General features: G+C 39.0%; 2 long non-coding RNA genes across 4 annotated transcripts in view; one reads left to right on the forward strand and one right to left on the reverse strand.

The window, feature by feature from the left end:
* The window catches only part of LOC141945854 (uncharacterized), a 156858-nt gene that overhangs the window by 51200 nt on the left and 88117 nt on the right, over positions 1-17541 (forward strand). For all 3 annotated transcript variants that reach the window (XR_012629643.1, XR_012629645.1, XR_012629644.1), the window contains exon 4: positions 16372-16448. This is a non-coding gene — a long non-coding RNA (uncharacterized LOC141945854). The remainder of the gene's footprint in view (positions 1-16371; positions 16449-17541) is intronic.
* Positions 1-17541, reverse strand: part of LOC141945855 (uncharacterized) — a 60020-nt gene that overhangs the window by 34938 nt on the left and 7541 nt on the right. The window lies entirely within an intron of this gene.

Here is a 17541-nt window from a genome sequence, read left to right on the forward strand (position 1 = left end):
CCTCAGAGTTCACTTTCAAATGCAAAAGTCCCTGTATTATGTATTTTTTATTAAAAGCTCAACACAAGCATAAAGGCTAGGTGTCTGTTTAGTGGATGAGTGTTCAGCAGAAGCTGATAAAATCACCAAAGAACAAGCTAGTCCAAGTTTACTTTTGGTAGAGATTCAACATTACTTCCAAGAGTTTCATTGCCTTAAAATTTCACATTGTCTAAGAAAATATAAATTTTGGTTCATATTTCTCTACAGAAGCCAAACAAAAAAACCCCTCATTTTTGTTGCATTTCCCTCCAAAAGAGGTGCATGTTTTCAGCTAGTAGTTTTAAAAGCCATCAACACAGTAATTAGAAGACTGTGGCTTGACCACAGATAAGAGATTCTGACACCTATCATCACATTTCTTTGTAATATATGTATCTTCAAAGAAGGAGTAGGATAGGCAGACTTCTTCATGAAAAATTTGTATTCATTAATTTCCTTTCTAACCCTGGTGAACTGAGACGCTGCACTGACAAATACAGGTCAAATCACAACCAATAGCTCTCTCAGAGCTATCTCCCCATGTCTGGAGAAGTTACATGTAGAGAGAATTGGGTCAATACATTTGATTGGGGAGTTTCTAAGGAAAGTGCAGGCTGTAGCAAGAAGTTATAAAAGCTGTTAATTTAGCAGCATTTTTACCTTCTGAATCGCTAATAAACCAGTAATAAATGTGCCCATTAATAAAACTACTACCTGTTAGAGAGATGCCATCTTGTGCAGCTGACATCCTGACAGATGTCACAACTGCAAATTTCACTGCTCACTTGCAAGAATTCCTGAGCAAATTTCAGTCAGAGGAATTACATTCCATGTACCCCAAATTCCACATTAAGTTTTAGCTGAAAAAAAAAAAGGTATTTTATATAGTGAGCGTGTAAGGGTTAGCTAGCTCACTAGGGACTGCATTTTGTCATTACTGTGAGAAATTATTCACTCATACACCCTTATCCCCGGAAACAATTGCTCATGGAAGGACTTTTATCTGTGCATACATCAAAAAGTTAAGGAGTCATGTCCTAGTGGAGTCAGCTGATGGCTCAGGTTCTATCTTGCAAATGATTTTCCAGAATTTCTAGAATATGCTAGGTATACAACAGATGAAATGGGCATTTTGTACTTTTATCATTCTCCCTGAATGCAGTGAGGCTGTACAGTGACCTTACAGAAACAGAGTGACTAAGCAGTCAGGGGCCAACAGCAATGAAATGAGTCTCCACATGGCCAGTGCAACATCAAACATCTCTGTTTTGCAGACTGATTCCAACATCTGCTTTCCATTAATACCCACACACAGAAAACTAGAAAGAGTAAAAAAGATGAAGGATTTTCTACTAGCATAATAATGGCTTAATCTTAGCATGTAACTGCCATGGAATTTCATAGAATCACAGAATGGTTTGGGTTGGAAGGGACCTTAAATATCATCTAGTTCCAACCCCCTGCCATGGGCAGGGACATCTTCCACTAGACCATGTTGCTCAAAGCCCCATCCAGCCTGGCCTTGAACACTGCCAGGGAGGGGGCAGCCACAACTGCTCTGGGCAACCTGTTCCAGTGTCTCACCATCCTCGCAGTAAAGAATTTCTTCCTTATACCTAATCCGAATTTACGCTCTTCCAGTTTAAAACTATTACCCCTCATCCTATCACTAGACTCCCTGATAAAGAGTCCCTCCCCATCTTTCCTGTGGGCCCCCTTTAAGTACTGGAAGGCTGCTATAAGGGCTCCCTGGAGCCTTCTCTTCTCCAGGCTGAACAACCCCAACTCTCTCAGCCTGTCCTCATAAGGGAGGTGCTCCAGCCCCCTGACCATCTCTGTGGGCCTCCTCTAGACCTGTTCAAGCAGGTCTATGTCCTTCTTAGACTGGGGGCCCCACAGCTGGATGCAGTACTCCAGGTACCTCAGCACCCTCTAGGAGCTTTCAGACCTGCAGACTTTACCCACTGCTGTATCTGAATTGCCAGTCTGTATCCCTGATCTTTCTCACACTGTGGTCCCAAGAGCTCTGTCCGTACCTGCACTTCTAAGCTTGATCCTGACTTTCTGGAAAACTCCACTTTCATACACACAATTAGATTCACTCTGAGCTCTGGACCAGCAACACATAGACTTTGTACTGATCTTCTGAACAGGGATTAAATCCATTTTATAAAAGGTGGCTAAATTCACTAAGTGAAGGAGCCTAGACCTGGGCAGAGCATTGTAAGTTCTTACTACAAAGGATCCAGGCTGATCAGGAGATTCTGGAAACAGCCTACCTAGCCATAACTCTGATGCAATGGCTCTGCAAGGGAAGGCCATGTGATTAGAAAAATTGGGGTAGTGCTAACCTCTCATTTTATTTTTTCAGGTGTATGTTTGTCATTCTTTGCAGTGAGCAAAAAGCACCTTTCAGTTTCAAGCTGCAAGGAAATTTTTCATTGGCTGGTCAAATTAGCTATGATATGCTCTCATTTTAAAAGGACTTTTGAAAAGCTTAACTGTAATCCTGAAATGCTGAAGGGCATATTTGGGTGAGGGTCACTGTCCCACTTTACAGGGTTTCTTTGACCAGAAGAAACTTACAGCATTGATTTGTTTCTAAGCATATTTGCTCACTAGCCCATGCAAAAGTATTTTTCCCCTACAGAGAAAAGATGAATTGTAAAGAAGGATATAGTTATCTTTACATGCCACAGTAGCCCATCATATTGCTTATGAACCAGAGGAAAGGTTAATTTAAAAATGTGTTCCTAATCATAAACAGGAATTTATTTTTTCAGGTGAGTGGTAGGTCTGAGAAACTTTACTGTTTTGGTGAGCTATTGTATGCCTTACAATACAGGTTCTTGTAAATTGATACTTCAGATTTAGCATTTCTAGATTTTGCAGCATCAGTGACCCACAGTCACCAATTGTCCTCCAATCTCACTCTTCAGATGTCTTTATGTCATGACTGTTCTCAAGTGATAAATATTTATAGCTGGTGCAGATGTTGTTTCATTTGCAAAAGAAAGATTTGCAAGTAAGGAGAAACTGCAAAAAAAATGAATATTAATAAACTGCACAGAACGAGAAAATGAGAAATACTATATGGCTCAGATCCATGAGAAGAACAGGGCATCAATTTGTAATGGGCAAATAATTCATAACAAGTAACATATTCAATATATTTCATCTCTTTTTTTATTCTAGCAAATTGCACACCAGCAGATAGTGATTTTCTCTAATTTACTTGCAATTCACATTTTCCAGCTAAGTACTTTCTGCAAAGAGTTATTGGTCTTGGATAGGTTGTTGCAAAGTATTCCATAGTAAAAGATAAGAGCTGGGTTAGAGTCTGATTGCAAACTTCAGATATTTTTTTGTCCCCTGACTAGACAGGTGTAACTCTTAAGATTCAGTTTTCTGATCTAAATTCTCACATTTACAGGCTTCTTTACTTTCAAGAAACATTCCCAATACCTAAGTAAATTATTCTGCTACTACAAACTGTCCTGCTAGGAAATTCATTGTCTTGAGTAACTCTAAGGTGACTAGAAAAGTAACAAAAAAACACAAGCAAAATGAAAATGTCAGAAAAAAAATGGAATTGATACTCAACAGTAAGTGACAGCAACCTTTAACTACGTAATGGAGTAGCATTTATCAAAAGCTTCAAGACAGACTGGAGTCAATGCATTCAATAACTTTCTACATTAGCTAGTAAAAGAGATGGGCAAAAAAAGACTGGTCCTTCCTTCTCTGTGTGAGTGTGAGTGAAAAAACACATGCACATGAGTGGGAAAAAGGTTTACTATTGTATCCTTCTTTCTACCATTATGTTTTTTTCTGCACTGATGTGGCTTACTTGGGGTAATCAAAAATTAAACAGAAAATCAGTACGATACTGGAAATACATAGCGAAGAGAAACATCTGTATTTCTATGGAGATTTGAATGTCAAAGGAGGTATCTTAGATGTCCAGTCTTTTCTGGATTAATACAAACTCCATTTTGAATAAAGGAAATGAAAAGCTCTTCCCTATTCACTCACAGAATTATAAGGCAAGATGTCTCGAGTGACCTCTTCAGATATGTGCATTGCCCTAGACACCTCTTTGCAACGTTGACTCTGAAGTTTCTGTAAGGAAAAAGATACCACGACTGAGTCCTCAGCCTGTGGCAATTTGGGGAAAACATCTGAGAAGAGAAGGATAATCTCATGCACAATTGCAATGACATTTTTGACAGCTATGTGTATGTGTTTTCAGACTCCAGAACTGTTTAACTGATCTTGCATTCACATACACGTAAGTGTGGGAGAATTATTTGATTTCACAATGGAAAGAGAAGGCAATTTTTTGCTCTTGAAGGGAGCTCCTTTGTGAAGTGGGCTGAGGGGAAGAGCCACAGAGCCATCTTCCAGCAGAGCTCAGGCACTGCTTGAGGAAGCAATTTGTAGTGACATTAGTCTGGCTCCAGCTATAAGCATCAGGCATACATCTCTATGCTTACTTGCGATGTCACTGAGAGGGAACTCCTTCCAGCATGATACAGTAGTCTACTGAAAGCATTTTTCTTAAGAGTTGCACATTTTTAAGTGCTGTTGCTCCTTTTCAAATTAGAGTTCTCATCTTGATGGACAGCAGAAGAATATGCATGTCTTCAATAAATATACATCACAGAAGCCTACACAAAAGATCATGCAAGTTCTGACATGCCCAGGTGGAGGCTCATGAATACATTGGCTATCAAACCTCAGTCTCAATTACAGTATGTGTGAAAGATTGGTATCAAAACTCAGACAGCTTTGTCATTTATTAATATGATCTTGTTGGCCCAGATCTGTTTTGTTATCTGCAGTTCTTCGCTTTTGGTTAATGAATACATGGTTGAACTCACGAGTGTCTTTCCAGCAAGAGCATTACTTTTACTTGAGCTCTCAAGGACTGCAATAGCACTCTCAGCCAGAGTGAGAAACCTTTTTTTTAATCAAAGGACAAAGTTGATAAACAGGGCAGAACTGCTTCTCTTAAATGCCTGTATCAGCATTGCTATGGCTAGAGCCTGTCCTGTCTTAAGGCCCAATCTTTTGCATTTCCTTCATGTATTGTGGTCTTAATCTCAGAGACGTCTTATTCATGGCTTAGACCTCACAGTATCTCATCAAGTATGTTCAAGTTGTCCCTAACCTCACTGGCAGGTGTTCTAACATATCTCAGCCGTATCCTGCAGGTGCTATGAGTCATGCGAGCTTATTCAAAAAGTGAAGGATCTGTGGGAATTTCCCCAGGAATGTAGTTAGATCCACCATGAACACTGCAATACTATTAAGTACACTTGAACGCTTTTGGGAAGACTGGAAGTCACAATGAGTAGATATTTTTCTATAAAATTTGTCTCACAATAATGCCATCTGTCCAACACTTTTATATGTACACTCAACATAGCATGTAACCATTTTTTCTTCAGTTCTTACCCAAACTAACCACGTGGTGCCAAAGCAGTAGACTAAGAGGGAGGTTATTCAGGAAAGTGTGAGTAAACTCAGAAATATCTTAACTCAGATTTTATGAAAGTAGGAAGTGTAATATTGAAAAATGAATTTTTGTTTTGTTAGAGGTCTGTAGGCAAAACTGATTCTGCTGCCCACAGATAAAGAACAGTATTATTTGTTTTGACCTCGTTGCTGGGAGCAACAACATTCCATGCTATGGCAAAGGAAGAGTGAGTTGCATGGGAAGATTTTTTTCCCCTTTCTCTCAGACTGTGAAATAAAAGTGGAAGTCTAGGATGTGAGAAGATTTGGGAAACCTAGTAGAAAAACTCCTTTCCTCCCTTGCCTTTCCTTTCTACCACTTCCCTAAACAGCCTTTTACCTCATTCCAAGTTGATTTTGTAGGACTTTGTGCTACAGTACAGGTGCAAGTAATGCTAGCCTGAGCTCTGATGGCTAGTGAAGTGTATGTGGTCTGCCTCCCCAGCCCACTGCCCTCAACCCCAACTCTCCTCAAAGATTTTCCTTCATTCTCGGATGCTGGTTAAAACCAGACCTTTGTTCCAAAGCTGTGCAGCAGTAATAGGGTATTTTTAATACAAATACAGAAGAAGGATGACAAGACTTAGACTACCACATATATTAATCATGGTAATGATATTTTGGTTTGATTTTCATATCATTTTTGGAGGGAGCTCTCAAAACACATGAAAGTCGAGGCTGACTCTGCTTTCTCATTTATTGCTTCTGTTCCATGGCTTGATTTTTGCAACCTGCCTTTCAAGTTAAGGTAAGCTTTTCAGATTCAGATAATCTTTTTGACTTATCAAGGTCCCTACACCTTGTAGTTTGTTGTTCATCAAGAAACGCGTTGTCTCAAAGGGAAAGTTAATATAATACGATGTCCTTCAAAGACAGTTTCAAGGAACAATGGGAAGAGAGCAAGATGCTGAACACAGTGGATTTTTTTTTTTTTATTAGAGACACTTGCCTGTCATGGAGTATGTAGCCTGGTAGCTAGTTTATATCTGTAGTTAAACTAATACAATTCATCTCAATCTGTTAAACTATTTGGTTTATCATTTTTTTACTTATCTTTTTTTCCCCCCCCATTGGAATCACCTCCATTTCCAAATATCATTAAAAACCTGACAGACCTAAATTTTCTCATGCTTACTTGGACTTGTTTCAAATGTTTTATGAATAAATTAAGTTCCCCACACATAAAGTCCCATTGCTTAAGAAATCTCAGTGTACTGCTGGAAACAATCCTGGCTGGATGGGAAGATGAAACTGATTATTTAAATAGAAGTTTTCCAACTCTCCCAGTTTTTTACCCTGTGGGCACAATGCTTTGAACTGGACAACTTCAGAAGTTTAATGGAATTTCTCCTATTTATATCAAGGCTAAATCTAGCTCTGCAACAAGAAAGCAGTTTGTTGTTCATGAGCAATACCTTTTGTCTTTAAAGCCTAGTCAAGATGTCATTTAAACAAGGCTTCAAGAGGCAATTGTAAACTGTAGGTATTTGAAGGTATATGAAAGGTATATATATATGAAGGTATATGAAAGAATCGTAATAAATGGAAGAATAGTAATGTTCCAAAATTTGAGCCAAATGATATATTTTTCTAGTCCTTACTGAAGCAAAATTCACCTTGATATAAAGGACAGGTTTGCTTGGTTAGAGACAAGTTGACTGGTCTATGCATGGATATGAACAAGTTACAATATTTAAGGGTGTCTTTTCACCACAAAGGCAGCTTAGAAACCAGGTTTATCACTTGACAGACATAAAAAGGAAGGTTTTATGGACAATTCTGTAAGAACAAACACTCATTATTGAGTTAGTTAGTAAATAATAATGATAACAGCATCAGACTGGTGATTGCTGTCAATGAGTAATGAGCTTATGCTCTTTGTGTATTTATTATTACATTTTCTGTGCTCATCAGAAATTGAGTGTAGCTTTGTTCACTACATATATCTTCATATTGCAATCAATATAATGGTACACTTTTCATAGACATCAGACTTTAATATTAATTTGTTCTTATTTATACACCACAGGAAGACACAGAACATCTTCACTTCTATGATAAAGCCTTCATTCAAAATAAAGTATGGTTATATCATCACTGGGGTTAAGAAGATTTTATGTTTACTACTCAAAAGATTAATGGGTCACTCAAGCATTTACATTCTCATACATTTTTATGACAGTGCTATGAAGTAAATTTGATGTATGTGCAGAAGAGAATGATAGGTTTAAATGTCTAACAGCTGCTCTTTTGAATTTCAGCAACGTTTTAAGTGTTGCTACCATTTAGCACTTCCACTGCTCACTGCAATTTACTGTTTGCCTGCATTAGTTATTTGTATTTGCACAGGAAGACAAAGGGAAAGAATTAGGTGCAGAGTAGAAACAGTTTTACTTCCTTTAAGCCACCTGAATCTAATCAATCTTATGACAAGCACTGCTGGGGAAAAACACAGTACTTTTCAGAGTGTTTATTGAAAGATTTCAGTGAAAAAGCATCTTAGGCACAGAAGCTGTGTGCAAAAATACACACCCTTTCCTGGATCTAGTTTGAAGCTTATTCCACATTTTGAAATGCATTTCATATCCTCTATATCACAAAACCAGTTTTGATGAGTAAACAACCTGGAGGGGGGCTGATTTCAGCAAAACAGGCCATTGAAATTGCGTGGGGTTGGGAGCGGCAGTACAGCAGGAAGTTCTGGTCTTTTAGCTCAAATCAACTGAAGCCTCAAATGCTGCTGTAGTCTTTTCCTATGTGAAGTATACAAGACTAAATGTAATGCACTTGGTGCACTTTGCTTACGACAAGACTGTTTAACACAGCAGTGAAACATGGCTCTCTAATCACCCCTTACTACGAAGCAGAGCCAACACAGGGGCAATTAAATAGGAAAGATCAGAATGTCACTATATGCAAGAACAAGCTGTGTTAGGGGACAGGGTAGTCATCACTAGGGACCACAGAGAACTGCTTCCGCACACCTTTGCGACTCCTTATTCCCTATATAGCACCAGTTGTTTCATGAACACCTGTGGACTATAGCAGTCCTCACAGCGAATACAGCAGGAGTGGATATGGCAGGGAGCTGGGGGTGCTGTGCGTAGCCCTTCTCTAGCATGGTCTGTGCTGCATACAGACTCAGCACTACAATGAAGTTGCATGTGTGTGACCACACATTCCCATTTGTCCCCATTTTGAAGGGGGCTTAGTTCAACCCTGAGTCAAGGTTTCACAACTGCCTTATTATGTGAATGAGCAGAAGATGACTACACTGAATTCCAAAAGCAGCCAATAAATCTTTCAGAAGTCTAATTTTATTTTAGGAATGGTGCCTCAGGCAAGACTTGTGTGGCTTAGAAAGGAAAATGTTTAAAACATTTGCAAAAGTTCTGTAAACCTGGTTTACCCTCTCTGTGTTACGCTGTTCTGAAGAGACTCCAAGCTTAATGGCTTCATCAAGTTGGGAAATAGAAAGAATACTCTGTCACTTATAGGAGACACAGGCTGTTGCTAAGTCTAAGGTTATCATTGCAACACATTTATTGCACAGTCAACTTTGTGGCTGCCTGGAGGAATATAACATGGAATTTGGTCAAAGGAGGACTCTGTTAGAGCTCTAACGTTACAAGGTAGAGGTTTATCACCCATCCTACCATCACTTTCTGGTTATGCAGGATCCTAGTAAATACCAACTATGCACGTTGCTGGGTTGGTCCTAACCTTCCTAAACAATGTTTTTACTATTCCTAGCCACATTACTTATAGTGACATGCTCTAATCTCAGAACAGTCTGCAGAAATGCAATTGTAACAATTAGTCTTGGTCCTTGGCACCACATAGCCCCTCCAATCCCTCAATACCTTGCCCACCATTAGACATCCACAACAAGATTCCTGTGCCTTCTGCAGAGGCAATCTACAACTAGATATTACATCCCAGTGCAAGGCAATTTGCCATATGGGAAGTAAAGTAGAAAATCACTTGCTAGCTCCACAGAAAGTCTTGCTACTTTGGAGAGGCTAGAAAGATAGCATCCCAGAATTAAAGGCGGGGTAGGGAGGACGAACCCAAAAGAACCCAGAGATTATTTTTTATAATACGGAAACTAAAGAGTGGTGGGAGGAGCAGACAGTTTATTTGTCATTCTCTAAGTGACGTGCATCTGAGAAGACGCTCAGCCCTCCTACATTAGCAACCATCCAAAAATTTATAAAATTTGAAGAACAAAAGGAGAAAACATGTTCTGAACTTTTAGATGCCTCAGAGAAGTGAGGCCAGCTGACTCAGGCATGGAGAGCAAAGTAACTCACAGAACTACAAAACCAAAGTAACACAATAGAGCCACCCATCCCTAATCTGGATGCTGGCTAAACAACGCTTTGAAGTAATCCACAGGCTAGACTAGAAAGTCAAAGAAAGATGCAGGAAAAGTTTATACATGTCCAGTACAGATTAAGTTGACATCTTATGACATTTTAAGTAAAGTGTACAAAAATTTGATCATTCAAATTGTAGGCCACTTTATCTAAACTCATTGTACCTTGTTTCCCCATGCCTGAGGTTTCTGCTGTATACAGTGAGGCTCATAACAGTTTTCCACTGTTCTCACATATTGATGAATGACTTTAAAGCATTTGGACTAAAAGAGATGTGTCAGCAGAAATACAAATTCTTATATTATTTAATATGCGGCATTATGTCTAATAAATAGCTCACTTCAACAGGAAAATTTGGACAACCTGAATGTCCCTAAATTGGCAAAAATTCTTGAATCAAACTTTTCCCCATAAATATCTTCCAGAAGAGAATAATTTCCATAATGAAGTATTAAATAATTGTAAATTAGGTTGACATTAAGTTCTGTTAGTAGACGATTTTTGATCAAAAAAAAAATCTCAAGTTCATTTTTGAACAATTTTGTCTCCAGTGTCAAATATACTTTTTTCCTACTTAAACACTTGTTATGCAACTTTCCCTCAAATTATTTTAATATATTAAAAACCCTAATCACAAATTTACGATATTATTATTTCTATTCAGTAAATCAGAAACAGTCTTATTATTATAATGATATTGCCTAGCATTATTTTCTTCTGTACATAGATTAGTTGCCTTATTTCTCCAAACATACTTCATTATGACTAATAAAAAACCCAGATAAATAAGTGTAGATACACAAATCAGGACAAATATAATGTTATTAATGTTACTTTAATTTATACTCCCAAGAAAACTTACAGCAAGGTATAAATTTACTTGCTGAAGAAAATAAATGAAAACATAATTAAACTCTAATTAAAATTACACTCTGATGTACAGCTGCAAGGATGAGCAATTCTGGCTAGAGCATCATTAACCATGTACGTTAGCATTTGTTTGTACTTATAGCTAGTCATGAATTTATTTTAAAAACCCAAAGATCTCATTTCAGCACCCAAGCACATGCTTAGTCTCCCTAAAGATTGTGTATTTAAGTTGCTCAATAGCAATGGATTATCCATATGCTTAAGATCAAGCTCAAGCGAGTGCTTTGCTGAATTCAAGTCAAAATGATGCTTAGTCACAGACTTAGTTTGTGCATCTGTGCTGGGAGCTGAGGGAAAAAGATGTGGAACCCGAGTGCCTTATCTTTCATAACTCCATATTAGGAGTGTGAATTGTCAGTCCTTGAGCTCCTAGGCCAGAAGTGGGAGGATTCAGCTCTAAAAGGTGGACAGACACAGCAAGATCACGGCTTGTCCACTGCTTGACAACCAGCAGAACTGGACCAACAGACATGCACTTAAAAGCAGAAGTGGGATCAAGATGTAAAGTGTAGCACACTAAATTGACAGTCTCAGCACTCTGCATGCAAACACATAGGTAGGGCCTGCAACTGCTATCATACCACGCACAGCTTTGCAATTCTTTGTGCATTTCTTTGCAAGAGCATACAACAGCTAAAGCAGCATGCCAATTGCTTATGCAAAACAAATATGCACAGCGAAATGCATATTTGCATATATGCAAGATATATGATGTCATACAATTGTTTTGAACCACATAACGAGTCACTGAAGATCCATGAGTAGAGGGTAGGAGTCCTTCTTCAAGTACATCTAGAGATATCCCCACCACAGTCTCTCTCATCTACTTGATACGAAGCTGAACAAACAGGGACTGCACATCTGTGTTCACTTGGATGTCCTCAGACACCACAGACAGTCCTCGTATCCTGCAGCATCCTAGCAAACTGGACAAGACAAAAGAGCTCAGCTGAGGATTTTCTCTCTTCATTACCCCACAAACATATTTCTGTGGTACCATGTTTCATAGTACCCTGATGTTTGCAAAGATAATTGACAGATCAGTTAAGAGACAGCAAGTACTTGCCTCTTTAAGCACTCAGAAGAAGGGAATGAGTAAAAATGTACTGTTCCCCACTTTGTGGGGTTGGAAAGGTATTTCCAAAACACATGAAATGAAATTCACTGATTTCTACATCCAAAGCAATCTCTTGACTCTGAGTAGCTGGAGTGAATGATCTAAGTTGTAAGAAAGCTGTAGCTATGCTCTGAATTGCTCTGAAGTTTGTGCCACATTTTGCAACTGCAAAGTGAAGACAAAGTGGATCTAAAATCCATCAAGTCAGAGTGATTCAGTTTTACATTTGCTTCCCTAGGCTGATATGATGCAAAGATACTGAGCAGTCTAGAATTACTCACTAATTTTTATATGCTTCTGAAGAGTCTTTATAGAATTAGAAACCAAAGTAATTTAATCTAGTTACAATGAGTTCTTTGGTGTCAGCAGCTATTTATATGCTTATGTTTTCAGCACTATCTATAGAGAACATTTTCAATCGTAAGAAGAATGGACAGCATTCATTTTGGCTTTTTCTCATACCTTACTGACTATCTGACCTGCCTTTAGACTACCAGGACCATACTCTCAAATTTTTTCATTTTGGAAAAGGCCTCTTCTTTGTAGCTTATGGAAGAAACATCATGGGACAAAATACAAAGCATTCCAGGCTTCAACTCTCACACTGTGGTCAGCATTAAAGCCTGGATTACACAGCCAGAACATTTACAAAGAGGCATCTCTGACTCTCTTGAATTAATTCTTATGAAGAAGGAAAATCTATGTTATAGTCCTTTCTAAAAGGCCTCACGGGAAAGGAATAACTATGGAGGTCTCTAGACAAAGCATTTGAAAAATCCTACTGTACTTCACTGCAGTTAATGATAACAAAAACCTGTTGACTTCAGGAGCATAAGACTTCAATGTTTGTAAACACCACATAACTGTAGGAAGTTATACAACATAATTGATGCCATTTTCCCTTTAAAATTAATCTCAAGGAATTAAATCTGTCCACACTGTGTTTTAAGGAAAACTCTTCTGCAGTTGGTTCTTCCCACTGTATTATATTTTAATTTCTACTCCACTCAGCAGCCCAAAAGGTCTAGGGTCTGCCCAAACATTTAATTGTTTCAGGCAAGGAAGAATTCATCACCCAAAAAGTCTGCTTTATCGTCTCCTCCTGGTTAAGGTTATTCTGATTTGCAAAGCTAGTTCATCAAGATTATAACATAAGAAAGCTGTTCTGAGCACACATGCTATGCAATGCTAATAAAAAAAGACACAGACAGAGCCAGTGCACAGAACATAGAGCAGATGCATGAAGCGCATGAGGAGAATGCCCTTAGTGGGGAAAGGGCTATCTGAAAGGTGCCACTGCTCTCTGGCCCTTTGGAGACTCAGGACCACAATCTGGCCCCTGCTCTTCACATCTTATACCATTATTTTGCTGAGCTTGCTCCAACGGTATACCTGGCTGTAAAAGAAAAACTTGAACAGTCCCAGCGTAGACCCTTGTGGCTAGGAGGGGGAAAGGCCAAGGCAGGATGCACTCAGCAATGCTGCGCTTTCCCAGGAGGGCTGGGGGCAACACCAGTGACTGTCAAAGCCCTTGCACAACCCTGCATTTGGAAGAGGGGACAGTGACTCAAAGCACTGTGAAAGCCATGAGTTTCCTGACCTGTCTCTCTTGGGAAGCAGATGGAGCTTGGGTCTTAAATTTTATTTTAATTCTCATTCCTGTGTCTGTTAGTTGCCTTAAAGAAAAACAAAAAGAAAGGAAAGCAGAGACAAACATTTCTAGAATTATTTGCTAATATTTTTTGGCAGCTGTACATATACTACTCTCTTGCTGTGACCATAATCGAAGCCTAATGTTGCTCCCAAGGAATGCTGTGGCAGTATTCCCACCGACTGCACTGTGAGTGGATCTGGGGCCTTTGTTTGGTCAAAACTGTTCCAGATGGAGTCCAGAGGATTCCCACCCAGCATTCCAGTTGTAAAGAATGACTCTGCCCTTCTCTTCCTAAAGGAGTTTTCTGGCTCCAGCTATGGTTGACCTGTTGGGACCGACAGTGGAAATGATCCACTACCATTGCGCAGTATGACCCCTTGGGAGAAGAGGGTGATGCTGTGTTTTATTATCTGCATACCTGCCTAATCAATATTAAGATGGTTACATTTGGTGTAATTCATTTTAGTGTTGTATATATTTAATAGGAATGTAGCTGCTCCTAGGATAGAAATATAATTACAGCACACGGATGGGACATAATTTAAGGGATGTTAACACTTCAATTCCAGTACTGGTGTACCTACCCACATGAAACCATACCAGGAATGTAATGCAGGAAAAATGTAAGCTACTCCAAAAGGAAATCTGACAATCACAACAGGAAAAATGCTTTAGTTTTCCAGTGAGGTTGCCCTGGGGTCCTTAATGGTGAAAAATTAGTTAGAAACTTGAATTTGCATCTCACCTCATAAAGTATTAATATTGTCTGTCATTATTAGTGAACTATTAGTCTAGCAGTAAATTCTGTGACCAGCTGAAGTGGGACTGGTTCTCAGAGCACAGATGTCCAAGAACACCAAGCTCTTTGGTATTTTCAATTTCAAAAACCACTGGTCACCTCTGAAAATTTAGGCTGCTATCATCATTATGTATTACCTCTAAACAAAACTTGGCCTCCGTTGACTCTGTTAATAACTCACTGCTGACCTATGGCTCTAATTCTGTAAGCAAACTGATGCTTGTTCATCCAAGTAGGATTTCTGAGCAGACTGCGAATTTAGGCCAGTAAAAAAATAAGCAGTACCTCCCAAGTTACCACAGTACCCAGCTTGAATTTTTTGCTCAAAAATGTTTGATATGACAATACCATAAAGTGTTGCCAAACTCTCAATTCAGATGAGAAGATTCACCAAATCATGCAGAGCAGTTTTTCAAATCCATACTTACTCAGAAACTTCCAGTATAAGAAATTAAACTTTGTCCTCCTTTATGTTACGTGGCTGAGCCTGTGCAGGCTAAAAGCCAAGCACCCTGATTAGTATTCTAGCATGAAACACTACAACACCAGTGAAGACTACATCAACAAAAGGTACCTGCATGCTTAGATGGAAGATTTCTGATTTCGTGAGTGAGATGGGTGCTGTTACAGCACACAGATACCTTTGGTACACAATGCAATCACCAGCTTAAAAATTTGTTTCATAAATCAAGGTTTTCTTCTCTTTCTGGTCAATTTAGCCTTAGAAACCAGATAGACCTCAAACACAAAAGGACATCCAAATGCTCTGTTAACATTTTCTAAGAACTATTATGGTAAAATGTAACCCCTTTAGTCAAATTTCATTAAGGCATGCATTGAAAAACAAGGGAGCATACCAAGCAAATTATTTAGGCATTCCTGTAATACATCTAAGATTCTTGTGCATTGAATCAACAATCCGAGAAAAACAGGACTTCTGACCAACTGTTTTGCTTTCCCCTCCACACAATTACTATACAGGCTTTACTTTTTTTTTTTTTAACAACTGCAGATTTACCTGTTTGCCAGAGGTGCTTCATTGGCTCAGTTATGTTTCAAGACTAGAAAATACATACAAGTTTACAAAAGTCGACAGAAAGCAGGCGTGTTAGGGTGGGGAACTTTTTTTGTGTTTGGTGGTTTGGGTTTTTTTTTTACTACACCATTGTTCACTGAAACAAGCTTGTTTCTTTGTATCTTGGGAGACACTGATTGAAAAACAAACCCAACATTATTTTCCTGTAAGGTTCTGAAGCAAATAGCCTTCCTTTGACTTTACTGGACACCAAACTGGACTTTGAGTCCACATTAATATGAGTGAAGTTGGTGATTGTCTCCAAGATGACACACTAGTGAAACAGACTTTGTAACCAAGAGGCAGAAATAACTATAATGCCTTTTGGGCTTCGAAAACCTGTCCAACAGTTGTGCCTTTGCTAATGCACATTTCAATTTGATGAAAGATAGGCAAGGAAGAGAAAAAACACACATGATAAGGTATGTGATGCTTTGTGTTCAGTAGGCAAATTTGTATGACATTTTCTCCCTTCCATTTTCTCAGTGAGTGAGTGAAAGCTTGTGCATGTTTGTCAGACTGGCCCTCCATTAAATGTCCCTTCATGGAAATAAGGGGATATTTATGCACAGTGACTAATGAATGGATGCATTCCAGCATCTGCTATTGTGTATTTCCTGTAAAGTCATTTATTATTCTATCTAACAAACACAGTGTTCTTGGTTTGATGCTTAAGATTAATGAGGCGTTTACTCCTATTCAAGAAACAAGTTCAGAAGACACATTTTCCCCCATTCAGCTGTGCTGATAGTTTAATTAATGCCATTAATACATATAAGTCACCAAAAACTGTTTTATGGTAACACTGAGGAAAGTTGGCAAAGCAAGGAAATTTCAAAGGTAAAGCTACAGCATAACACTTCCCTTTGTTTCCAGGTAGTACAGGATTCACCAGACAGCAGGTGATCTTATGGACTACACAAGTGAAAAAACCCAAGATGTAATGAGCTGAGGTAATGACAGAATATCAGTCTTAACTCTCTGCTTGTGTGGGCTTAGTCAAATCCTTAATGTGATTTCATTACAAATTTTTTTGTGTGGATGCATGTCATATTTTTTCCCCCAGTATTACAAAGAGAGGAAAAGAAAGAAAATGCCATCTCTTTGAAATGTATGAGTTGATACAATAGACCATAACCAGTGCTATCGTCTATGGTTTAAAGATATACATGAGGGAAACTTTTCAAAACGTGCACCACTTCACTGATACAACAGGAGTAATGTAACAGCTATTTTGGTGCTCCTAGGCTTTTTTTGCTGAAGTTTTGCTGAAGTTTCTTTTTTGTTATGGATGCCTAGTTGCCAGGCCCACTCAGGCCAGCACGGAAAGCTTGGTGTGAACTGGAACATCACTGGGTTCACATTTCAAAAACGGAGAATTGGAAAGCAAGGAGTGGGCGTGGCAGTATGCGGGGGGCGGGGGTGGGGGGGGGGGTGGGGTGGGAGGGGTGGGAGGGATGCGGCAGTGTTAGGAACCAAAAATACACTGAAAAGGTGACGCTTAACAAGGCTTCCCAACCCTTCTCCCAGGGCAAAACAACATATCAAAATAAAGGTATACCACTCAGGCACCAAAACACAGGCCTCCTCTCTCTGAAGTCTTATCTAGAGTTAGCTTTTCAACCCTAGTCTTATGACTGGGGTAATCTCCTCCCTGCCATCACCCAGAGTGGTCATCTGATGATCCCCACACACTTCTGGATCCCAGAATAGGCACAAGATGTGAAACAGGTTGGAGACATCATTCTTACTGTATCAGAACAGTGGTCAAAGGACAAAGTCCGTTGGTGATCCAGACAAATAAAAACAGCAACATACAGGTATAGATAGCTGCTTGCTGAGCTTCTGGAGACAGAGCTCTGATTTCATTTGTTTGAGCTTCCTAATTATAACTTTTCTTTCCTCACTTTCACTGGTTTTATCTCAAAGACTGATAACAGGAAAACAAACCAAAACAACAACAACAAAAACCCCAAACCAAACAGGGTTTCAACATTATTTGGACTCCCCAAACAAGGCAAATCAGCAAATCAAAGCACAACTGGA

The sequence above is a fragment of the Strix uralensis genome, chromosome 7 (assembly GCF_047716275.1).
Source record: "Strix uralensis isolate ZFMK-TIS-50842 chromosome 7, bStrUra1, whole genome shotgun sequence".
NCBI classification, from domain to species: domain Eukaryota; kingdom Metazoa; phylum Chordata; class Aves; order Strigiformes; family Strigidae; genus Strix; species Strix uralensis.